We start from the raw sequence: 26092 nt of genomic DNA on the forward strand, positions 1-26092 counted from the left end.
TTGGAACAGGTGTAATGCTCTAACCCTCGGGAAGCAGGTGGTCAACAGAAGGCCGGTCGACAAGTAATTTACCAAGGGATCCCAAGCGAATTCGAATTTTTTAAAGGCATCACTATAAATATCACTCATGCATTCCATGGTTAGTTCCCTCCATAAGCGTGCCTGCCATTGCGTCATGGCCGGAGCGTCCTTCTTCTTGCAGGCTGCGGCCAAAGCCGTTTTGGCCACACCCAGACAAAGCTACATGATGGCCTGATCCGACGTGATCTGATATTTCAGACTCACGTCTCGAAGCCCAAGAAGCACAAATTCAGGAGAATCTGGGATGGGATACCCTAGTATGTCTTTGATATGAGCGAGAATTTTGGTCCAAAAAGGGTGAATGACCAGGCAGTCCCACCATCTGTGATGAAAATCACAGAGGAGGACGCAACCCCTTCAGCATAAGTCTGTTGTGTTAGGGAATATCTTCTTGAGTTTAGCGGGGTATAGGTACCAGTCGTAGAGTACCTTGTAGTGGGCCTTCCGCTGTGACAGTGAGTGACTGTGACATCGTATGTCCCTCCATGAAGCTTTCCATTGAGCGTCCGTGATATCCTGACCAAGAGTTCTTTCCCAAAAGTCAAGGTAGCCTGGACGGGGGATGGTAAAGTGTGTAATAGTAGTGTCTAGAGGAAAGAGATAGCCCCTTTCATTGTGCCTGCCCCCGTTAGATAGCGTTCTAATGGTGTGGGTTCCCTCGTCGCCCCTTCCCTGATCTCGGGTTGCAAGGCCCAGTGGCGTAATTGGAGATAATGAAAGTATTCTGACTTGGGCAAATTGAAATCTCGCTGACAGTTTTCAAATGTGAGGATATCCCAGTTATGGAATAGATGTGTAAGAGCGAGGCATCACCCCCCTCCATGCGTTGAAAGGGCCCGGTTGTAGTGCAGGGGGGAATGCCGGGTTGTAGTGTATAGGCGTGAATGGGGATGGAAACGTCGTCCAGTCCTTCTGTCCCAGATGTGAAGGGTCGTTTTGGTGGGGATGCTTATATAAGCATTTGCTGGTCGGTCTGTTTTCTGCTTTCAGAGGAGATCCCAGATACCCCGACCCGCTATTGCCCGGTCCATATGTAACCAGTGTTTATCCGACACACGTTGGGACCATTCGACTATGACACAGAGTTGTGCTGCTTTATAATAGAGTGCCAGGTCAGGCATCGCTAGGCCTCCTTGGTCTGTGGGTTTTCGTAAGAGATGAAAAAGGCAGTCTCGGCCTCTTATTTTGCCACACAAATCTTTTAAACAATTTATGCGCTCTATGTAGGAAGTGTTTCTCCAGCCTGATGGGGAGACTCTGAAATAAGTGTAGAAATTTTGGCAGGATCACCATCTTAATGGCATAAATTCTGCCGATACAAGACAGAAGTCTTAGTCTTGGCTAAGTTACATCTCCACAACAACAACAACAAAAAAAGTCAATGCTGGCCATAATAATCTAGCCAAGCTACCGTCATTCACCTAAAGCAAAACAAAATGCCTACGGCACCTGGTATTCCCAGGCGTTATCCCATTCAGGTAATAACCAGGCCCAACCCTGCTTAGCTTCTGAGAGCACACAAGATGAGGTACTTTCAGGTGGTATGGCCATAGCCTTGAAAGGCACAGATTTTTGGGGGGGTCTTAGCTTATTTCATTCTTCTTCAGTGCTGGCCATAGTAAGTGAAATAATCCTCCCTCATTCACCTAAAGCAAAACAACATCAACAAAAAAGCCTACGCACCTGGTATTCCCAGAGGGTCTCCCATCCAGGCACTAACCAGGCCCGACCCTGCTTAACTTCTGAAATGGGATGAAATAAGGTGGTTTCAGGGTGGTAAGGAGGTAGGAATGAAAGTCACTGACTTTGGGGCTCTGAGTGAGACAAGCCACCCCCATTCAAATAAAGGAAAACAAGAAGGTTACAGCACCTGGCATTCCCAGGCAGTCTCCTATCCAGGTACTAACCAGGCCCGACCCTACTTAACTTCTGAGATCAGGTGCTTTGAAGGTGGTATGGCCAGAGGCATGAAAACCACTGACTTTGGGTGTCTTCGCTTAATTTATTCTTCCTCAGTGCTGGCCATAGTAAGCGACACAAGCCGCTTACATTCATTCACCTAAAGAAAAACAAGAAGGCTACAGCACCTGGTATTCCCAGGCAGTCTCCCATCCAGGTATAAACAAGGCCCGACCCTGCTTAACTTCCGTGATCCAGTGCTTTCAGGGTGGTATGGCTATGGGCAAGAAAAGCACTGACTTTGGGGGTCTTAGCTTCATTTAATCTTCTTCGTTGCTGGCCATAGTAAGCGAGACAAGCCACCCTCATTCACATAGAGCAAAAAAACAAAAAAAGCTTACAGCATCTGGTATTCCTAGGCGGTCTCCTATCCAGGTACTAACCAAACCCGATCCTGCTTACCTTATGAGATCAGGTAGTTTCAGGGTGGTATGGCAATAGGCATACAAAACACTAACTTTGGGATCCTTAGCTTTTTTCATTGTTCTTCCTCAGTGCTGGCCATAGTAAGCGAGACAATCCACCCTCATTCACCTAAAGCAAAACAAAAAAAACCATAAAAGCCTACGCTCCTGGTATTGCCAGGCGGTCTCCCACCCAGGTACTAACCAGGCCTGACCCTTCTTAAATCAGATGTGATCAGGTGGGTTCAGGGTGGTAAGGCTGTAGGCATGAAAAGCACTGATATTGGTCCTCTTAGCTTTTTTAATTCTTCTTCAATGCTAACCATGGTAAGTGAGACAAGCCATCCTCATTCACATTTGGTATTCCCAGGCTGTCTATCATCCAGGTACTAAGCAGGCCTGACCCCGCTTAGCTTCTGAGATCAGACAAGATGAGGTACTTTCAGGGTGGTGTGGCCTTAGGCATGAGAAGCACTTACTTTTGGGATCTTAGCTTTTTTCATTCTTCTTAAGTAATGGCTATAGTAAGCGAGACAATCCACCCTCATTCGCCTAAAGAAAAACAACAAAAAGAACAAAAAAGCCTTTGAACCTGGTTTTCTCAGTTGGTCTCCCATCCTGGTACCAACCAGGCCCGACCCTGCTTAACTTCTGAAATTAGTAGAGATCAGGTGATTTCAGGGTGGTAAGGAGGTAGGAATAGAAGTCACTGACTTTGGGGATCTTAGCTTTATTCATTCTTCTTCAGTGCTGGCCATAGTAAGTAAGACAAGCCACCCTCATTCACCTAAAGCAAAACAAGAAGGCTACAGCGACTGGTATTCCCAGGCAATCTCCTATCCAGGTACTAACCAGGCCCGACCCTACTTAACTTCTGAGATCAGCTGCTTTGATGGTGGTATGGCCGGAGGCATGAAAACAACTGACTTTGGGGGGTCTTAGCTTTTTTCATTCTTCATCAGTGCTGGCCATAGTAAGCCAAATAAGCCTCCCTCATTCACTTAAAGCAAAACATTTAAAAAATAAGCCTACACACCTGGTGTTCCCAGGCAGTCTTCCATCCAGGTGCTAACCAGGCCCAACCCTGCTTAACTTCTGAATTCAGACGAGATCAGGTGTTTTCAGGGTGGTATGGCGGTATGCATGAAAAGGAATAACTTTGGGGCTCTTAGCTTCTTTCATTCTTCCTCGGTGCTTGCCATAGTAAGCAAGACAAGCCACCCTCATTCACCTAAAGCAGAACAAAAAGCCTACTCCACCTGGTATTCCAAAGCGGTCTACCATCCAGGTACTAACCAAGCCAGACCCTGGTTACCTTCTGAGATCAGGTGCTTTCAGAGTTGTAGGGCCGTAAGCATAAAAAACATTAACTTTGGGGTTCTTAACTTTTTTCATTCTTCTTTAGTACTGGCCATAGTAAGTGAGACAATCGACCCTCATTCACCTAAAGCAAAACAACAACAAAAATCAAAAAGTAAATGCTGCCAAGCCATGGTCATTTTGGCAACGATCCGGCGACCAATCTACGCGGCATTGCAACAAATTAATATGGTGCCAGCGATTTTTTTTTTTTATGAAGACCGAGTGAGCGGAACTGTGTTTCTTCAAAGGAATACGGATATTAAATCAAAAGCTTGAAGGATTTCATCAACGCGTATGGACTGTGAGGCATTTGTCTTGGGTATCGATTCTACAAGTAAGTGCGTCTTACCGCATTGGTTCAACGGCGCTTACCGTTCCCAGCCTGCTTTTCAAAAGACGCGTTCTCCATGCTCCCGCGCATCGCGCATTGTGATCCTCTTCGGATTGAAGGTCTGTGACGTGACGCGTTTCCCTGACGTTACCGTGGAGTGATCAAACCACGTCAGGGTGCACAAAGGTCACGCACGGCGGCCATCTTAGTACAGGAAGAAGGTATCCACATCGGAGAGATCGGGAGTTAATTCGCGCGTTTTGGCACAAAAGGAAGTAACCGGAGAATTTCAAAAGGACAATTGAGTCATACGGTACTGTAATTTTTTTACAATTACTTTGTACAAGGGTGCTGCGCTGCACATTTAATCCATTATATATATATATATATATATTTTCAAGTATTGAGAATCTCTTTATTAGTAGGAGCATACACAGATATACCTTACAATTATTCTATATTCTTGTTGTGGTTAAGTACTGCGTCCATATGCCTTCCACAAGTTCAAGTGCTTCTCCTGGAGAAACCTCCACCCACGCAATGCATATTAATTCGCCTAGAGAATTCTTATCTGTCCCAGGTGAGCCTCCTGTTGCCTGGAGTGACTGGAAAGAGTACTTCATTAATTATATTGCAAATCTTGAAGACGTAAACGGTACATTTTCACCTGAAAGAAAAAAAAGAATTCTCATGTTGTGTTTGGGACCAGAAGGTCTTCGGGTGTATAACCAGCTATTTTAGATTTGGATGACCATTTTACGCCAAGTGTTTGCATTGCTGTTACAAGACATTCTTTCTTCCAAAGGAAACAAGACAAACACGAAAGCATTGAAGACTACGTGGCTGCGTTAAAGAAACTAGCTGTCAAGTGCAGATTCGCGCAACTTCATGACGAACTCATACGTGATCAGATTGTTATGTATACAAAAAACAAAACAATACAAGATAGATTATGGGTAGAAAGTGAAGGTTCATTAAAAGAGATTATTGCTATGGTAAAAAAAGCTGAGCTATCAGAGCGATGCGCTAAGGCGTCGTTAGCTAATGAAGAAATAGAAGGTGAAGTTGTAAAAAAAAATTCTGAAAGTAAGGTTAGCCATAAGAGTAATAAGGAGTTTAAAACAGTTAACAGCAAGAAAGAAAATGAATTAAAAAAAAGTTCTGATTTAGTGTGTTATAGATGTGGCAGTCGTTCGCATCCAGCCAACTTTCAAAAGTGTCCCGCAAGATCTACTAAATGTTTAGTGTGTGGAATAGTAGGACACTTTGCAAAGGTGTGCAGAAGGAAAGCACATAAGAGTAATAAAAGTAAAGTATCTTGTGTTCAGGAGACTGAAGTTGACGATAGTTCATCTTCAAGTGAAGAAAGTATACAAACCCATAACACCACGAAGAAGAAAGTTGTTTTAAACATTTCAGATTCCTCTTCTTCGAAACCTTTATGTCAAGTTTCTTTGGGTGGAGTGTCTAATCAATTAGCAGCTGACTCTGGGTCACCTTACACTATTATCGCTCAACATGTATGGGAAGAGCATTTCATCTCACAAATTGGTAGTTGGTTAGAGCCACCTGATATTGCTCCTGAGAGCTATACTGGAGAAAGAATTGATATTTAAGTGTTCAGGTTACTAGTTTTCAGATTTAAAGGCAGACATGCCACTGGAAAACTATATATAGCTAAGGATGGGCCATCCGTCTTGGGTTGGAAAGACCAGAAAATCTTGGATATCATTCTCGACCCCAATAGCAAGGAACAAGTGTTAGTCTCATGTGAAGGTGAGAACACTAAAAAATGGGTTCTTGACGAATTCGCATCCGTTTTTTCTGGGCAAATAGGTAATCTTAAGGGTTTCACTCACCAGATTCAGCTCAAAGATGGTGCCGTACCAAAGATACATAAAGCACGCAACATACCATTTATTATAAGAGATGAAGTCAAGTCAGAGTTGGACAAATTGTTAAGTTCAAACATTATTGAGACAGTGGAAGCAGCAGAATGGGTTTCTCCATTGGTCGTAGCATGCAAGGCCAATAGAAAGGCCCGGTTATGTGTAGATTTAAGATACTTAAACAATCAAATACTAATTGATCAATACCCACTGCCTAGGATAGATGAAATGCTGTCATTGACAAGAGGAGCAAAGTGGTTTTCCACGTTGGACTTATTGGCAGCGTACCATCAAGTAGTTCTTTATCCTGATAACAGACATTTGACAACATTTTGTACTCCTTTTGGGTGTTTCACGTTCAAGCGCATGCCGTTCGGGCTGGCATCAGCGGCAGCAGTATTCCAAAGATTAATGTCTAGACTATTCGGACATATGTCTGAAGTCATTTTCTTCCAAGATGACATTTTAATCATGGGAAAAGGCAGATCTCATCATGATTCTATTCTCAGGGAAGTCCTTAAAATTTTAGAGAGCAATGGATTTGCAGCTGAGTTAAACAAATATAGATTCGCAGAGAAGTCTGTTACATACTTAGGGCACGAAATTAGTGAATTTCGTATCAAACCTAAAACTAAATTAATTAATGCAATTATTAACGCTCCGGAGCCCAAATCAAAGGACGAACTCAGATCCTTTCTAGGATTGGCCGAATTTTATTCAAAGTTCGTCAATCAATTCTTGCAGAAAACGTAAGATATGTGAGTGTGAATGAAGAATAAGACACCATTTGTTGGAGCGATGTCTGCAGAAAATCTTTTCAAGAAATAAAGTTTGCTATTGCTAATGCACCTACTTTGCAAGGGTTTGACCCGTCAGCTGACACGTACCTCACCAAGGATGCTAGTGGTACTGGTTTAGGGAGTGTTCTCTCGCAAGTATCATCCCATGATAAAGAAGTTGTCATAGCCTTCGCTTCACATTCCTTGTCTCCTTGTGAAGAAAAATATTCTGTCATCGAACGTGAGACTTTGGCTTGTGTATGGGCGATGGAACACTTTAGGAAATTTATCTGGGGAAAAAAATATACCCTCCGATCTGATCATAAACCATTAACCAAATTATTAACAACAGAAGGGTTATCTAGGGCATCGGCTAGAATTGCAATTATCCATGAGACTTCAAGATTTTGTTTATGATGTACAATATGTTCCTGGAGCCAAAAATGTCACTGCAGATTTTCTGAGTAGACTTTCCCTACCTTTGAAAGAAATTGATCAAAGCCCATGGAATGACTGTTGTGTTGCAGGAGTGTTTTCTGAGCCCCATAATGTATCTAAGGATGAATGGGAATCAGAATTTACAAACGATCTAGTCCTAAAAAATGTTGTGGATAAAATTACTAATGGTTGGCCTACGCATTCTAAATCTGATCCACAGATTAGACCCTTTTGGGAAATTAGGAATGAATTAAGTATGGATAACGGTTTTGTATGTCGTGGTAAAAAACTCATTCCACCAAAAGCTATTTGTACAAAAATGATTAACATTGGACATGAGGGTCATCCGGGGATCTCCAGGACAAAAATAAATATTAAAGCATTATATTGGTGGCCTGGAATTGATCTAGAAATAGAGAGATATATTCGAGAATTTCTTGATTGTGAAGGTGCAGACAAAAGTAAAAAAACTCTTAATCCACCCATGTCTTCATTGGGGTGCCCCAGGTTGCCATGGGAATAATTGGCTTTAGATATCATGGGACCTGTGATTTGGCAAGATGGTACCACTAAATATGTAAAAGTTTTAGTGGATTTATTCTCAAGGTGGATTGAATTAAAAGTGGTTAAAAGAGTCAACACTGAAATTGTAATCAAATTTTTGGACAAATGTTTTCTTAGAGAGGGTTTGCCTTCGTCTCTCTTAACAGACAACGGAGTGCAATTCAAATTTGATATCATGAAAAAATTTATGGAGACAACTGGCATTAAACAAAAGTTCACAGCTCTGTACCATCCAAAAGGGAATTCTATTGTAGAGAGAGTTAATAGAGTCATAAAAAGAACTTTAAAATTGGCTAACAAGGGGAGGAAAGACTGGAATGCTGAACTTGATAAAATGTTATGGTCCTACAGAATAACGGTTCATGACACTTGTGGGGAAAGTCCATTTGGACTGATGAGAGGCAGGTTCCCTTATTGCAAAATTAATCCAGTATGAATGGGCAGAAGTAAAAAATACACATGGGATTGTACAAAAGTTAGGGAAAGCATATACAAATCTCAAAAATAAGAATAAAATGTATTTTGACAGTAAACATGGTACTAAAAATGTAGATGTGAAAGTTGGTCAATTAGTTAGAATTAAAAATTCAAAGAAAGTTGGAAAATTACAATCACGTTTTTCTGATCCGAGGACTGTCACCATGGTGATGAGGAATACTGTGATGTTAGATGAGGGCACCATTCATCACATGAGCTGTATTGCATTGGCTAGACTTTCTGATTCAGAAAACAATTCCAACAAAGGAGGAATTGGTCTCGATTTCTGGTGGTTGAGTCCTTTATCTGGCGCCGATTCTAGCATCAGCCAGAATGACAATGGAGGAAGGGAATCTTGTAGTACTGATTTGGACCCTGGTGTCACATTGAGTCCTGACACACAGGATTCCTTGCCTCCAGGTTCCACAGCAGAATCAGCTGCTGGAAATGGGATTCTTCCAGTGTCCACCAAATGTGGTAGAAAAATAGTTGCACCTACATTTTTACAAGATTTTGTTTGTGACTAGGAATATGTATTTATTGTAGTCTTTTCTTGCAATGTTATTTTGTTTTTAAAAAAAAATGTGTTATTTAGTAAGGGAGATGTGTAGTAATGTAGTTGTTTGGATATGCTGTACTTAGCATTAGAATTGTATCTCTGGAATGTATTGCATCATATAGAGTGTTGGTGTTGTAGAACCTTAGAATGCATGTAGTAGAGCTGAAGTTTTCGTTGGAGGTACCAGCACCCTTTTTACTTCCATACTTACTTTGAAAATAAAAAAGACTTAAGAAGTAATTTCGTGTGGAGTATTTATACAGTCTCCCATTCAGGTACCAACCAGGCCCGACCCCGCTTAACTTCTGAAATCAGATAAGATCAGGTGGTTTCAGGGTGTTAAGGAGGTAGGAATATAAGTCACTGACTTTGGGGCTCTTAGCTTTATTTATTCTTGTTCAGTGCTGGCCATAGTAAGTGAGACAAGCCACCCTCATTCACATAAAGCAAAACAAGAAGGCTACAGCAACTGGTATTTCCATGCAGTCTCCCATCCACGTACTAACAAGGCCTGACCCTGCTTACCTTCTGAGATCACACAAGATCAGGTGCTTTCAAGGTGGTATGGTCTGTAGGGATGAAAGAACACTGACATTGGGGCTCTTAGCTTTTTTCATTCTTCTTTAATGCTGGCCATAGTAAGCGAGCCAAGCCACCGTCATTCACCTCAAGCAAAACAAAAAGCCTACTGCATCTGGTATTCCCAGGTGGTCTCCCATTCAGATACTAACCAGGCCCAACCCTGCTTAAACTCTGAGAGCAGACAACATGAGGTACTTTCAGGATGGTATTGCCATAGGATTGAAATGCACTGTTTTTTTGGGGTCTTAGCTTATTTCATTCTTCTTCGGTGCTGACCATAGTAAGCGAAACAAGCCACCCTCATTCACCAAAAGCAAAAAAAGAAAGCCTACAGCACATCGGATTCCAATGCATTCTCCCTTCCAAGTACTAAAAAGGCCCAACCCTTCTTAACGTCTGAGAGATGACGAGATCATGTGTTTTCAGGGTGGTATGGTCGTAGGCATGAGATGCAGTCACTTTGGGGCTCTTAGCTTTTTTCATTCTTCTTCAGTGCTGGCCATAGTAAGCGAAATACTCCACTCTCAGTCAACTAAAGCAAAACAAAACCAAAAAAGCCTACTCACCTGGTATTCCCAGACGGTCTCCCATCCAGTTACTAACCAGGCCCGACCCTGCTTAACTTCTGAAATGAGATGAGATCAGGGGCTTTCTGTTACGGGGTTGTTTGCGGCACGTTGTCAGGTTCACCGGAACTACCCTACCCAGCAGCCAGTGCGGTGCAGTGCTCGCGCGCTGACGTCACTTCCGACGCAATGCGTCGTGTTCCGGCTTTACGCGCCGTGAAAAGAAGAACGGAGGAACCATGGCGCTGTCGGATATTCCTACTTTGGTTCCAGTCTTGCGGTGATTATAGGAGGGTCAGTCTGTAGGAGGCGGAGGTCGGGTAAGGGTGCATCTGCACCATTCAAGTCTCTGATATATTTAGAGTGTGGAGGCAGTGGGTTCGGGGAAGCCGCTACGCTACTAACTGCATCGTGGGCGTACCGCTTCCCAGGGCATTTGTGTTGGGACATGTGATACGAGAAGGGTATCAAGCATATGGGTGCCCCTCAAACCTGGAGAGAGCAGAAGTGCGTGTGAGAGCGAGAACATCGCCGTGAGGTAACGGCTCTGTTCCTTTTGAGAGAGAAAGAGAGAGTGACAAGACACGCCGTGAGGTGAACGGCTCTACTGTTGTATGAGAGAGAGAGCGTGAGAAACACCGTGAAGTAAACGGTACGTTTATAGAGAAAAGATAGCTCACGTGAAGAAGTCCTATCTTCAACTTTGGGAAACGAAACCCTGTTGGCTCGAACATTGGGAGCTGGGGGGAATTTGGAGGATATCTCTTCCCGGGGGGAGCACTGAGGGCCGAAGCCGGGTTGAGAACCGGTAACTGAAGTGCACGAAATCTATTGGCCGAAACCGTGTTGAGAAACGGTGGAGTTCAAATCATATGGAGCTATGAATATCAATCCCTGTTGTTTCTGGTGCTGTTAACGCTTACTGTGTTCAATGGAGTAACAAAACTATAGGCTCCAAACAAACCCCTGATACAAGACAATCACAGAGATTTGAATAGTATATGCCTTTTGAATTATGTTCATAATTCTTTTCTTTACAGGTAACGAAAGCTTCTCACAGGGTACATTCCCATGCTTTATGTAGTCAGGTAGAGATGAAGTATAGATAAAGTTTAATGGTCTATGTTTATGTTTTACAGGTCTCCCTCCCCGCTGTTCCCATCCTTTCCTTCCCTCACTTGATCTGATCTATCTCTTGTGCTGTAATAGCAATCAGAGAGGAAACGATCAAGAGGTGGAACCCTTTGTGCAACGAACCAACTCCGAGGTGGTCATCGGACTCTACTTGAAGCTATCAGAGCTGACAGAATATCCGACCTTTAAACTTTTACTTCCCAGTTGGTTCGGGGCGCAATGGCCACCCTAGATGAGATTTTGGCAGCGTTACAATTAGTGCAGACCGAGGTAGCAGCCTCCCGAGCAGAAACAGCGCTGTTGCAGGACCGCGTAGACCGGATACAGCGTAATCCTTTTGATGCAGTTGGAAGCAGAACAGTTAGTGGAGGTAGTTGGGTAGGGGGAGCTCCCACAACACCGTCCACTCCATTTACGGTGGAAATACCCACCCCAATTCCCTTAGCCGCTCCAGAACGGTTCCATGGGGACGAGAAGAAAGTACAAGTATTTCTGACACAAGTCATGCTTCATTTCACGTGTCGCCCCAAGGTATTTAGTACCAATCAGGCTCGAGTAGCCTTTCTAATCTCATATTTGGCAGGAGATGCAGCGCAATGGGCGGTCCCCTTAGTACGGAAGGATGATCCCTTATTATATGATTGGGATGGGTTTCGGGAGGAGTTTGAAGGTATTTTTGACCACAGAGCTCAGTCCTATTCTGTGGATAGAGAGTTGTTGGAGTTAAAGCAAGGGAACCGTGAATTATTGGTATATGTCAATGCGTTTCAGCGATTAGTAGCAGAGACGAATTGGCCTGAAGAAAAGCAAGCAGCGGTCTTTTACCATGGGTTGCGGGATGAGCTGAAGGATGTGATTGCTCAAATCGATCCACAACCGAGGTCCTGTGTAGATCTCATTAACTTAGCGAGATGTTTAGATCACCGTCTCATGGATAGTAAGGGAGACAGAAGGAAATATGATCGTCCTTTTGTGAGGAATGAAAGACCACGCTCACAGGGAGTCATGTCCGGCCCAGCGGTGGAACCTATGGAAATAGGCACCGTGAGAGCGGCCCTTACACAGGAAGAAAGGGAAGTAAGGAGGAAGCAAGGCTTATGCATGTATTGTGGGAAGAAAGGGCATTACGTAAGAGAATGCATGGCAAAACCCAAGGCTAAGGAGAGCGGATTTATACGGGCTCCTCCATTGACAGTAACTAAGGCGGAAAACTAGCAGGCCCCGGGATTGGGGGAGGAAATTCCATGGGCCAATATGAAATACCTTCGGTGATAGGACAGAAAAAACATTTTTTTTTTAAACTTCAGATACATATCAAAGGGAAACCAGTTGAAGCAACTGCCCTTTTGGATTCAGGCGCTACAGGTATCTTTATGGATGAAGAAGTAGTACAGGAGTTGGGTATCTCAAGAGTAGCTAAGAAACAGTTGGAAAATGTGTTAACGGTGGATGGTAGGAATCTAGCTTCCGGACCCATAGGATTCTGTACCCCTTCCCTGAAGGTTGGATGTGGGGAACAACATAGTGAATGGTTGACATTTAATATCATCAAGACACCTGTGTATGGGGTAATTTTGGGGTTACCATGGTTAACCAAACATAACCCAACCATAAATTGGATAAATCACAGTATAGTTTTCGCATCCCCGTTTTGTAAGCAATGTTGTGGGATGGAGAAGAAACAGACGGAAGATCCTCCTTCACAGGGGTATACCATAGCTACAGCGGCAGAAAAGGACATCAAATTACCAGACATATATAGAGAATATCTAGAGGTCTTTAATGAGACGCAGGCTGATAGGCTTCCTCCCCATCGCTCTTACGACTGTCAAATAGATCTGGTTCCGGGGGCGGTGGTACCATGCGGGAGGATCTATGCTCTCTCGGAAAGAGAAAACGAGCATTTGCGAGATTATCTCGAGAAGTACCAAGCAAATGGGTTTATTAGACCATCAAAGTCCCCAGAAGCATCGCCACTTTTCTTCATTCCCAAGGCTAACGGCGAGTTAAGAACTTGTATAGACTTTCGCGCCTTGAATAAAGTAACAATCAAAAATAGTTACCCGCTACCTTTGATCTCCGTCCTGTTGGACCAAGTGAAGAAGGCAGTAATCTATACCAAACTGGATTTAAGGGGCGCTTACCACCTTGTCCGCATGAGACAGGGTGATGAGTGGAAAACGGCTTTTCGCACTCGATATGGGTTATTCGAGTATCGAGTGATGCCGTTTGGGCTTTGCAATGCACCTGCAGCATTCCAATTCTTTCTAAACGAAGTCTTGCGAGAATATTTGGATCGGTTTGCAATTGTCTACATAGATGACATCCTCATCTATTCAGAAAACGACCAGGATCACCCACAACATGTAGGGAAAGTGTTAGAGGCATTGAGAACCAATAATTTGTACTGTAAACTCAGTAAGTGTGAGTTTCATGTAGATCAGGTTGAGTTTCTGGGGGTAATGTTGTCAGCTCAGGGACAAACCATGGCGGAAAGAAAGGTTTCGGCAGTACAGAAGTGGCCAACCCCTACAAATGTAAAGGACGTGCAATCCTTTTTAGGATTTGCCAACTTTTATAGGCGGTTTATTTCTCAATTCTCAGATATAGTAGCCCCCATAACACAACTCCTCCGAAAAAAGGTTAAATTCAGTTGGACTCCGGAGGCACAACGGGCGTTCAGTCAACTCAGAGAAGCGTTTACCACTGCGCCTGTGCTGGCCCACCCTGATCCTGACAGACCATACCTGGTTGAGGCCGATGCCTCTGAAGTTGCAATTGGTGCGGTACTATCCCAGAGGGATTCTCAGAATGGGCTGTTACACCCCATCGCTTTCATGTCTAGAAAACTCAGTGGACAAGAGATTAACTACACAATAGCAGAAAAAGAGCTACTCGCTATACGAGACGCTTTCAAGGTGTGGAGACACTATTTAATGGGGGCCAAACACATGACCACTGTATATTCCGACCATCGGAATTTACAGTATATGACTTCAGCTCGCCTCCTCTCACCCAGACAACTAAGGTGGATGCTATTTTTTGAAGAATTTCGTTTTGTGCTCACATACAGACCTGGAAGTGCAAACAAAAAAGCAGATGCCCTTTCACGGCAGGAAAGTACACCCACGCCCTCCGACCCAATTGCGAGATCCATCATACATCCTGAACAGGCAATATGCGCAGTGCAATCCGAACAATTCCTCACTAAAGTGAAAATAGAAATGAGAAAACCTAAATGGAAAAAATGGCTGGTGGAGCATAAAGAGTGGAAGGTTCGAGAAGGCCTCCCTATGAAAGGAAAACAGTTATTCGTACCTACCCCCAGCTTACGCCAGGAAGCATTACATTGGTGTCATGCGTCACCCACAGCTGGACACAACGGAAGGGAAAAGACCCAAGACAGGCTTCTTAGACAATTCTGGTGGCCCACACTGTCCAGCGATGTAAGAGTGCTAGTACAAACATGTCAGGTCTGCATGCAAACCAAACCTGATCGAGGTAAACCATATGGGCTGCTTCGGCCATTGCCCACCCCAGACACACCTTGGGAGCACATATCGCTGGATTTCATTGTAGGATTACCTAAGGATAACGGATGTACCACGATCCTGGTGGTGATCGATAGTTTGACTAAGATGGGACACTTTATTGCGTGTGCGAGTCTCCCTACTTCCGGACAAGTAGCCAAACTATTACTGACTCATGTAGTACGTCTACACGGCCTTCCCAAGACTATCATAACAGACAGAGGCACCCAATTCACGTCTCAGTTCTGGAGAGTATGGTGTTCCGCCTTGCAAATTAATTCTAACATGTCAACTAGTTTTCACCCACAAACAGATGGACAGACGGAGAGGTTAAATCAAACATTGAAACAATATTTGAAAGCCTACGTCCAAAGCACTACCGAAAGGTGGGTAGAGTGGTTATGGCTAGCGGAAATAGCCTACAATAGCGCTCAACACAGTACCACAAAACTAGCACCGTTTTTTGTTACTTATGGATTTCATCCCCGGTTCCTCCCGTTTCTTCTGCCCAAGGACACAAGTAAGGTACCAGAAGTACAAACAAGAATCCACAGAATCCAAGGCATCTTGAGGAACACCCAAAGAAATATACAGGAAGCAAAGGCCAAGTATAAAGCACAAGCCGATAAACATAGGAGGCCCGAACCTTTGTATAAGAGCGGAGATGTGGTATGGTTATCCACCAAGAATATCCGCTTTCGACGCTATAGCATCTTCAACCCTCGATACATTGGTCCTTACAAAATACTCAAAATCATCAACCCGGTAGCGGTCAAACTAGCGTTACCAAATCACATGCGGATTCATCCGGTCTTCCATGTTTCTTTGTTAAAACCAGCCCACACTCCTGCACTCAGACACCCAAAGCCAATTCTCATTGACAATGAACCAGAATTCGAAGTACGTGCAGTGGTGGACTCCAAGAAAAGAGGAAGGAAGATATGGTATTTGATATCCTGGAAGGGATACGGACCTGAGGAAGATTCTTGGGAGCCTGCGGAGGATGTACATGCTCCGCGTCTGATAAAAAGATTTCACGCTCTGAATCCATTAAAACCAAAACCCTGACAACGTCCCGCTGGGGAGGGATGTACTGTTACGGGGTTGTTTGCGGCACGTTGTCAGGTTCACCGGAACTATCCTACCCAGCAGCCAGTGCGGCGCAGTGCTCGCGCGCTGACGTCACTTCCGACGCAATGCGTCGTGTTCCGGCTTTACGCGCCGTGAAAAGAAGAACGGAGGAACCATGGCGCTGTCGGATATTCCTACTTTGGTTCCAGTCTTGCGGTGATTATAGGAGGGTCAGTCTGTAGGAGGCGGAGGTCGGGTAAGGGTGCATCTGCACCATTCAAGTCTCTGATATATTTAGAGTGTGGAGGCAATGGGTTCGGGGAAGCCGCTATGCTACTAACTGCATCGTGGGCGTACCGCTTCCCAGGGCATTTGTGTTGGGACATGTGATACGAGAAGGGTATCAAGCATATGGGTGCCCCTCAAACCTGGAGAGAGCAGAAGTGCGTGTGAGAGCGAGAACATCGCCGTGAGGTAACGGCTCTGTTCCTTTTGAGAGAGAAAGAGAGAGTGACAAGACACGCCGTGAGGTGAACGGCTCTACTGTTGTATGAGAGAGAGAGCGTGAGAAACACCGTGAAGTAAACGGTACGTTTATAGAGAAAAGATAGCTCACGTGAAGAAGTCCTATCTTCAACTTTGGGAAACGAAACCCTGTTGGCTCGAACATTGGGAGCTGGGGGGAATTTGGAGGATATCTCTTCCCGGGGGGAGCACTGAGGGCCGAAGCCGGGTTGAGAACCGGTAACTGAAGTGCACGAAATCTATTGGCCGAAACCGTGTTGAGAAACGGTGGAGTTCAAATCATATGGAGCTATGAATATCAATCCCTGTTGTTTCTGGTGCTGTTAACGCTTACTGTGTTCAATGGAGTAACAAAACTATAGGCTCCAAACAAACCCCTGATACAAGACAATCACAGAGATTTGAATAGTATATGCCTTTTGAATTATGTTCACAATTCTTTTCTTTACAGGTAACGAAAGCTTCTCACAGGGTACATTCCCATGCTTTATGTAGTCAGGTAGAGATGAAGTATAGATAAAGTTTAATGGTCTATGTTTATGTTTTACAGGTTTCCCTCCCCGCTGTTCACATCCTTTCCTTCCCTCACTTGATCCGATCTATCTCTTGTGCTGTAATAGCAATCAGAGAGGAAACGATCAAGAGGTGGAACCCTTTGTGCAACGAACCAACTCCGAGGTGGTCATCGGACTCTACTTGAAGCTATCAGAGCTGACACTTTCAGGGTAATAAGTCCGGAGGGATAAAAAAAGCATTGACTTCGGGGCTCTTAGCTTTATTAATACTTCTTCAGTGCTGGCCATGGTAAGCGGCACACGCCGCTTACATTCATTCACCTAAAGTAAATAAGAAGGCTACAGCACCTGGTATTCTCAGGCAGTCTCCCATCCAGGTACTAACAAGGCCCGACCCTGCTTACCTTCCGTGATCAGGTGCTTTCAGGGTGGTATGGCTATGGGCATGAAAAGCACTGACTTTGGGGGTCTTAGCTTCATTTATTCTTCTTCAGTGCTGGCCATAGTAAGCGAGACAAGCCACCCTCATTCACATAGAGAAAAAAAAAAAAGCCTACAGCATCTGGTATTCCCAGGTGGTCTCACATCCAGGTACTAACCAGGCCTGACCCTGCTTAACGTCTGAAATCAGATGAGATCAGGTGGTTTCAGGGTGGTGAGGAGATAGGAATTAAAGTCAAAGACTATGGGGATCTTAGCTTTATTCATTCTTCTTAAGTGGTGGCCATAGTAAGTGAGACAAGCCACCCCCATTCACCTAAAGCAAAACAAGAAGGCTACATCAGCTGGTATTCCCAGGCAGTCTCCCATCCAGGTACTAACCAGGCCCGCCCTACTTAATTTCTTATATCAGGTGCTTTCAGGGTGGTATGGCCAGACGCATGCAAACCACTGACTTTGGGGATTCTTAGCTATTTTCATTCTTCTTCAGTGCTGGCCATAGTAAGCAAGACAATCCACCCTCATTCACCTAAAGCAAAACAAAAAAAAAAAAAGCCTACGCACCTGGTATTCCCAGGTGGTCTCCCATCCAGGTACTAGCCATGCCCAACCCTGCTAAACTTCTGTAATCAGATGAGATCAGGTGGTTTCAGGGTGGTAAGGTCGTAAGCATGAAACATTGTTCTGTTTACAGAAATAACACCAAGGTTTCTTTTTGTCTTTACCTGGATTGTGACTCCGATGCAGGTTTTTGGGGCCCTGATGAAGACTTTTGATGTCTACCCTTGTCCCCGCCCTTGTCTGGAGTTTTAGCATCTTGCTTCTTTTGGTCACCACCATTGATCTGTTTTTTCTGTTTCACCCTGGTTCTGACCCACTTATATGCCTTCTTTCCCAATTCTTGGGGAGAAGTCAAATCAGAGTCAACCAGGTGTTGAGGCAATAACTGATTTTGGCAATTATTAAGTATCTTCCCCCTCAAATTTAAACTGTACAATCCCTTGAATTCATTTACTTTGCTGCCAAGCAACCAGCCTTCCAGAGCCTTGAATGCACTATCCACAAAGTCTACCCAATCCCATTTCTGTGTCTTCTGGGTGTCTCTGAGCTTAATCCTATACTGTTCAGTGGTTAAGTCAAACCCATCAATCAGAGCATTCTACAAGAATGAGTAGTTGTCAGCATCCTCTTCTCTAACAGTGAGGAGCTTACCTCTACCCTTGCCAGAAAAGGAGAGCCACACAATAGCTGCCCACTGCTCTTGAGGGACCCTCTGTACTTTGCAGGCCCTCTCCAAAGCAGTTATCCATTTATGGATGTCATCCCAACATGGTAGGAAGGGACAATCTTGCTCAGGTTACTATTATCAAAGGAACGTTGCTTAATTCTAGGGACACTGTTGCTGTCTCCATGGGGCTCTAGTCCCAACTTTTTTCTAGCTCTCTTTAATTCTAGAGACTTTTTAGCAATTGGCAATCGCTCTTGCCTGAGCCAAGTTTAAGCAATTGGTACACACTATCATAAGAGTGGTCCCTCTTGCTAGATACAGAGGACCATACAGACTGCCCTGAGTGATTAGACTCTACAGAGGGAGATCTAGATCTCCTTGGTAAACTCTGTGTCATATTACCCCCCTCCCAGCTTGCGTGAACCCTGTCTCACCTTGAGGCTAGTTACATGCCTTCTTTTCCCGACACATTCCATGCGTCCTCTAGGACGTTTCGCCCATGATACATGGTGGACTACACATCCCGTGATGCTTTGCAGAAGGCACGCTGCCGTTAGGGAGAGCGGAGGGAGTCATAAGTATGTCTGCGTCCCCGCTGCGCTGCTGATTATTCCAAGAGCTACCAGGAAGGAGTTCGGACGCTTTGGGAGCTGCTTCTTTATTTTTCCTTGTGCGGGTCCGATAAGGGTGTCATAACACCATCATTACGTTCGTTTGGGGACCCGATTATTTGGTTAAGCGTGGACTTCGTCACGCCGTTGAAGGAATCTTGTTTGGAAGGCATTTCAGCCTCATTTTCATAATGCGGTGTTCCTCCCTGTTGGTGAGACACACGTCTTGTGCAGGTGGTCGGGATACAGGCATTTCTCCTCAGTTCCTTAATACGGTGTTCCTCCCTGTTAGTGGGACACACGTGTGTCGTCTCATGCAGGTGTTAGGGATACCGGCATTTCTCGGTGCGATTTTCACCATTTGGCCCCTCATGTGCCTGGACCAAAAACACTTCTAAAACGTGTGCGCTTTTCGAAGATATACTTTTCCTATGCTGTATGTTTTATGTTTGTTTGTATTTTACATGCTCCTCGTGGTAATTTGGAGATGTGCATCACAACACGAAGAGCATGAGTGTTGACAATGCATAGCATGCACAAAATATCCTTATAGTATATTTCACTGCAAGGTAAGTGAAAACTGAATTAAGCTTATGTATACATGATTTATATGCTTGATCACCTATGTTTCTCTATGCTCACGCTGCACACAATAGCAGGGAATGGTGTAAGAGCCATTGTTCCTATCTCTTACTACCCTGTGACACAAGGCTTGGTGATAACTGGGTAGGTCTGGATTCAGTGAGGAAACTAATACTGTTGGAAAGTATACATACCTCAATAGAAAGATCGTATGTTCTAATGGTTGCATATATCCTTTGAGTTCCCATGTATCATCATTAGTGTGCCCTTACCAGAAGGTTTATGGTTATGGTCCTTTGCTGAGTAAATAAGAGCAAGATCCTCTTCAAGGGCTCATCTGAAAAGATCACCTTCTTTTTTTTCACAGGTACTTGAAAGACTCCATAGTGGTTATATACTTGTTAGAATACACTCCATCCTGTTACTCATGAGATTATCATTTACTGTCATTTCAGGTCTCCTTCCCTCTGTCCCCACCCTTTCCTTCCCTCACTCGATCACTTCACTGATCTGTGCTATAACAGCAAACACACTTGAGGCTATCAAGAGGTGGGCCATTTTTGAGCATCGTTTCGTTCCTGTGGAGTTAGTGACACAACACTCTGCCCTCTGCCAGGAAGGGTGAAGAGGGGGCCATCATGGCATTCTACACTGCCTTCTGCAAGATCTGAGTTATCCAGGAGGGACCCATATTGGTTCCCCAGGTCAGGGTTAGATTCCAGGTCGTAAATGGTGTCACCTCCTGACCTGTCTTCATTATCTGTCCCACCCACTCTGTCCTGTTCATCTGACCCAGGAGTCTTCCTTAGGTCATCTAACAGTAACATCTCTATTAGACGTTGAGTGTTGGCACTGCTCCCTGTCTTCAGCTTTCTAGAGGCACACAGGGCTTTCAATTCTTGGAATGAAAGCTCACTGTATCTAGCGGGCATAGAGCCACTGGCATCTCCTTTAGTAAACATACTAAGTGTGGTGAGGTATTGCACCTACCTAACCTAGTGGGAACTAAACTCTCTGAGGTTAGAGAAAGGGTGTGCTAAACCCTTGACTTACCCAACCCTAAGTTCAGTAGAATTTACTTATTCTAAGCTAGTAATATATGTTCCTAGTACTTAGTGATTTTCAGTTAATCAATACAAAGATTTATCTGTTAAAACAATGCAGGCTTGAATCCCACCAATGTGAGAAGTTGGCCTGGTATATGCTGTCCACTAATTAAAATGGGCACCCTGTACCAGTCCAAACAACCCTTATGGTGATTTAAGAGATCAACGATAACCTTTGAAAGCTAGTGGTAGCTGTGAATAGCAGCCTTCAGGCTCAGTCTTGAAGGAATGTTAAGCAGCTTGTTTTACCAGATAGCAACCTTATAGTATTGGTTAAATGAAAGGAGAATCACACTGTAGTTTTAAAATTATGTATTTATTGATATAACACTCTTTAAGAATGACACAGTATCTTCTGCATGAAGATACTCACAAAGCACACAATACTGTAGCACAGAAACAATCGTAAGTAGCACTAATACACAGTGGGCTCCAGGGGAAGACCAAACTATATACTAAATTAGCGGTATCAGAATTACGACTTGAGTCAAGACAGTGTCTAGAGGACGTAGAATCGCTGGAAACCCAAGGAACCACCAAAGGTGAGTAAGTAGAGACCCCACAGAGTACTGGTGCAGTGTGGGAACATGACCGCGTGCGCCGTACAATTCTATGGGGGAGTCTCGGTTGAAGTTTCAAAGTTTTAGGACCCTTCCAAGTGGACTTCGGAGAAATCCTGTGGAACTTAGGTGGTTATAGTGCCACCCGTGGATACCGTAGTATCAGAGTTACCTATCCCAGGGAAGCCGGGTACATAGGGCTGAAGTGGCATCGGAAACCACTGCCGAACTTAATGTGAAGGAAGTGGCCCGATTAGGGTCACCCGGGTCACTCACGACCACCTCTCAGCCTTCCACACCAAATGAAGAGTCGGTCAGACAGTAGAGAATACAAACCAACATCTGTTTATTCACAGTACACTCAGAGTGGAGCCCTGTCTGCCCAGTCTCTAAGGAGTACTGCAGAGGGACTAAAGCCCACAAGCATAGAGATACATTTAGTACATTTAGTAAATGGGATAGTGCACGCCCATAGTGGAATTTTCCAGGCAGGTGCTGTAAAGCAATGTGAACGAGAGAAAAAAACAACCTCAGTACTCATATCTTACAAAGTTGCAGAGTCCAAGGCCACTGCAGACGGGCCCGTCTTCAGACAAGAGGTAGAAGGCCTATATCTAGTGGGAAAGGTATGCGCTGATAAGAACAGTCTATTCATTAGTAAAGCAAAACCCAACCTTGGAGAAACGAAACCTAGCGAAGGCCGTTTCTCACAAATAGCAAAGGATTAGTTTCGATCACGATTCAAAATGGCGCCTACATAACAAATGGCACTGCGAATGCTAACATACATAGAACAATGCACAAACATGAATTTTTCTATTCTAACAGACCCTCCTTTTAGCATGAGCTAAACATATTTTTTACTACAATAGCAAAGAACATACAAATCAATGCAATCGTAAGTGACACTCAATACTTTCAGCATCAGGAAGAGAAACTGTGAGAAGGGAAGAAGTCACGAAGATGCCCTCATCTGTCTGCATGAGGTCATCAGTATCCTTCGGGACCATAATTGCGGCATTGGTGTCATGAACCTATATCTGTCTTTTGGGTTTCAGCAGGCTAGTACAATAGGTACAACAGGCAGGCAGGCATTGAACAAGAACACAGTAAAACACCAATATAGCAATAAGGTAAATCACTTTCTCAAGGATCCAGCCCCAACCACGATGAAGAGACCAATTCCAATTTCCACTTTCCATCCCCTTGACATTTTCTAAAATATCCAGAATATGCTTGGTAATATTCTTTTCCATATTTGTTACCCCGACTACGCACTGGTCGCCAACTACTGCGCACGCACCACCATTCTTAGCCCCAAAAAAATCAACAGCATATCTTGTCTGCTTGAAATAAATCTCCATGCTTTCTAACTGAGTGGCGATGTCATGCAGAGCTGCCACAGTCGTATTGGATAATATTTGCAACTTACACCCAAAATACTCTTGAGCCTTTTCACCTCTTGCCATGGCAATTCCACCCAGTGTAAAAATAGAAGACATAATATATCCAAAAGTTATACCATTACTATAATTGTTGATCTCGATATCTGTTACTTCCTCGCAGAACTCCTTCGTCATTGTTCTTTTCACCCATTTCACCTTAGTTCCCGCAAGCTGACAAGGTGCACCCAGAGGCAACACCATGCCAAGTGCCACATCATTTGTTCCGTTATGAACATTAGTGTGAGTCCAAATCAAATCAACTCAAATCAAACAACCTTTATTCGGTTTAAAAATCTCAAACCATAAAAGCATCCTACAAGTCATAAACATCTTCACATCACAAAATCTACAATAAAATGCATTTAAAAAAGCGATAAAAAGAGCAGGGCCCAGGAAACCATATGCTTAAAGTGATACATGCAAAAATGTCTGATTCGATGCAGGGCTATAACTTTAAAGAACATCATCACATTGCCGAATATGCAATAAAATGCATTTAAAAATAACAGTAAAATTAGAATTTTAATGGCAGACCCAAGAAAAACCTTATACATAAAGTGTTGTGTGCAAAATTACCAATTCAGTGCAGGGCTATAACTCCAGTAACATAACTATTCTTCTGAAAATATATATAAAATATATGAAATAAAGTGTGTTAGGTTAAGGATTTCATCAGTATATCTAGAAAGACATAGTACATAAAGTGCCATATGCTAGAATATATAGTTTAAAAGAACAAAAAATACAAACATGGACGTCATTTATCATTATGTGACCCAGTTTCTTCGTAAACAAGGGCCTCCGGATGAGAATTATTGTATCTTATTTTGATTGCCTTTTGAATGTAAACCGCCACTGTATTACAAACTTTACAAAGATTTACTAGGCCATTAATATACTCAAAGATGGTTTTATATGTGAACAGTCTCTCCTTTAAAAACAGCGGCCGTAAGAGACTCTTCCTGATATCTCTATAAAAACCGCAAAATAAGATAAAGTGCAATGATTTCTGATCTGATTTCCCATCACAAGGGCACTTTAGAAGAATATGGTCCCACTTGCCCATTTTAGGAAAAGCTATTAAAAAATGGGCCAGCCCCATTCGTAATCTTCTAAGGTAAAATCTATGTTTTATATTTGTGACCTGTAGTAAATAATTTTGAATCCCTATCCCAAAGGTGTTATTGCAGTATGCCTTGGTCAATGGTTTCATGTTAGTGTCAACTTCCCTTGACCAATTCCGTGATTCCATTAGACTAGTCTTCAGATCTTTTTTATTGTACTCAAGTATTTGGGAGGGATTATTAAAATCAATGTTTGTGGCGCATTTATTTAAGAGATTTTTAATGTATATCAGCCACGGGATTTTTTTCCCATGATCAAGTGCAATACAATCCTTGATGACCTCCTGTGTGAACTTTGTGCCTTCCTTACTCTATATCCCATACCAGGTATTTAAACTTATTATGCTTATAAAATCGTTACTATATGTAGCTTCCAGTTCTTTATGCACACTATATATGGGAATAGAATTGGGTACAGCTAACAATCTACATAAAAAGATATTTTCTTGAGTTTGAGGAATTGCACAGTTAGCCGCTCCCCATAACAGGTTCCAGTAAGACACTTGGGTGCCGATTAGGATCCTGGAAAAAAATTCCCCGTACGACTCGTATCCGGTCTTTTTACCGTACGAATCGTACAAGTGCCGTACAAACTGCCAACTACTATTCGCATGGGAAAAAGTCCATACGAATCGCATTGGGAATAATTCCCCACACGTCCTCGGGTTGGAAAATGTGTCCGACACGTCCCCGGACGATTTACCGTACAAATGTGAAAAGTGAAGTCCGACCGCGCAAGTACGATCCATCCCGTGCGTCCGATGTTACAACCGGATGGAAAAAACACCGTCCGCACCGAACTCCTATAGCAACCATGGAGACATGTGCCCACATACGCGCCCAACACCCCCCCCAGCCCCCGTATGTACGCGCCCAACCACCCCCCCAGCCCTCGTATGTACGAGTCGAACCCCCACCCGTGTATGTACACCCGTGTACGTACGAGTCGAACCCCCACCCGTGTATGTACACCCGTGTATGTACGAGTCGAACCCCCACCCGTGTATGTACACCCCCGTACGTATGGCCCGTACCCCCACCCGCGTATGTATGGAGCGTACCCCCACCCCAACAGTGTATGTAGGGACCGTACCCTCACCCACGTATGTATGGAGCGTACCCCCACCCCAACAGTGTATGTACGGCCCGTACCCCCACCCGTGTATGAATGGACCGTACCCACACCCGCGTGTGTATGGAGCGCACCCCCACCCCAACAGTGTATGTACGGACTGTACCCCCACCCGTGTATGAATGGACCGTACCCACACCCGCGTATGTATGGAGCGCACCCCCACCCCAACAGTGTATGTACGGACCGTACCCCCACCCGTGTATGAATGGACCGTACCCACACCCGCGTATGTATTTGAGCGTACCCCCACCCCAACAGTGTATGTACGGACCGTACCCCCACCCGCGTATGTATGGAGCGTACCCCCACCCCAACAGTGTATGTACGGACCATACCCCCACCCGCGTATGTATGGAGCGTACCCCCACCCCAACCGTGTATGTACGGAGCGAACACACACCCCACCAGTCTAAGTACGGAGCGCACCCCAGGCCCCAACACCAGCACCCTCACCCAACATCACGCATGTACGAGTCGTACCAAGCCAGAGACAAGGACAGCACTGTACAACAAAATGGCCGATGTACGCACCGTACAGACGCTAAAAACACACGTACACAACCAGGACAAAGCAAAACAACACAAGAAGACTCCATTCGAATCGCACAAAGCCACAAAACATGTCCAACAAGCACAAATACAACCTATTCACTGACCTGCAACTGCCAAACTCCCAAACAGAGGCCCAAAACACAACCACTCCTTATAACACACCCACCCAAAGTTCAAGCACAGCCACACCCACCAATGGACCAATAAAAAGGCCCAACACACACAAACCATGATCCTTTGCAACAGACCCACTGCTGCCAGACCACACAGAGAAACAACTGCACCATACTACAACCTCCACTACACCTTACACCTGCACACCTTCACACAACCACCTTCACAAACACCCCCTCATCACATTCACACACCTGCACAACCACACCCACACACCCACAACCATCCACACCCACACCCCCCACAACCATCCACACCCACACCCCCCACAACCATCCACACCCACACCCCTCACCATGCCCACTAACAAGAATCCAAAGTTCACTAGCCAAGAGTTGGAGGTCCTTGTCGATGAAATCCTCAGAGTC

The 26092-nt window shown here is 44.3% G+C and overlaps 5 pseudogenes; all 5 read right to left on the reverse strand.

The window, feature by feature from the left end:
• Nucleotides 1–1753: 1753 nt before the first annotated feature.
• On the reverse strand, nt 1754–1871 carry LOC146866594 (5S ribosomal RNA; annotated as a pseudogene).
• Nucleotides 1872–1939: 68 nt separating this feature from the next.
• LOC146866595 (5S ribosomal RNA) lies at nt 1940–2048 on the reverse strand (annotated as a pseudogene).
• A 1421-nt stretch (nt 2049–3469) lies between these two features.
• On the reverse strand, nt 3470–3587 carry LOC146866596 (5S ribosomal RNA; annotated as a pseudogene).
• A 13729-nt stretch (nt 3588–17316) lies between these two features.
• On the reverse strand, nt 17317–17435 carry LOC146866597 (5S ribosomal RNA; annotated as a pseudogene).
• A 325-nt stretch (nt 17436–17760) lies between these two features.
• Nucleotides 17761–17878, reverse strand: LOC146866598 (5S ribosomal RNA; annotated as a pseudogene).
• Nucleotides 17879–26092: the final 8214 nt, after the last annotated feature.

The sequence above is a fragment of the Triturus cristatus genome, chromosome 2_1, assembly GCF_964204655.1.
Source record: "Triturus cristatus chromosome 2_1, aTriCri1.1, whole genome shotgun sequence".
Classification (NCBI taxonomy): Eukaryota; Metazoa; Chordata; class Amphibia; order Caudata; family Salamandridae; genus Triturus; species Triturus cristatus.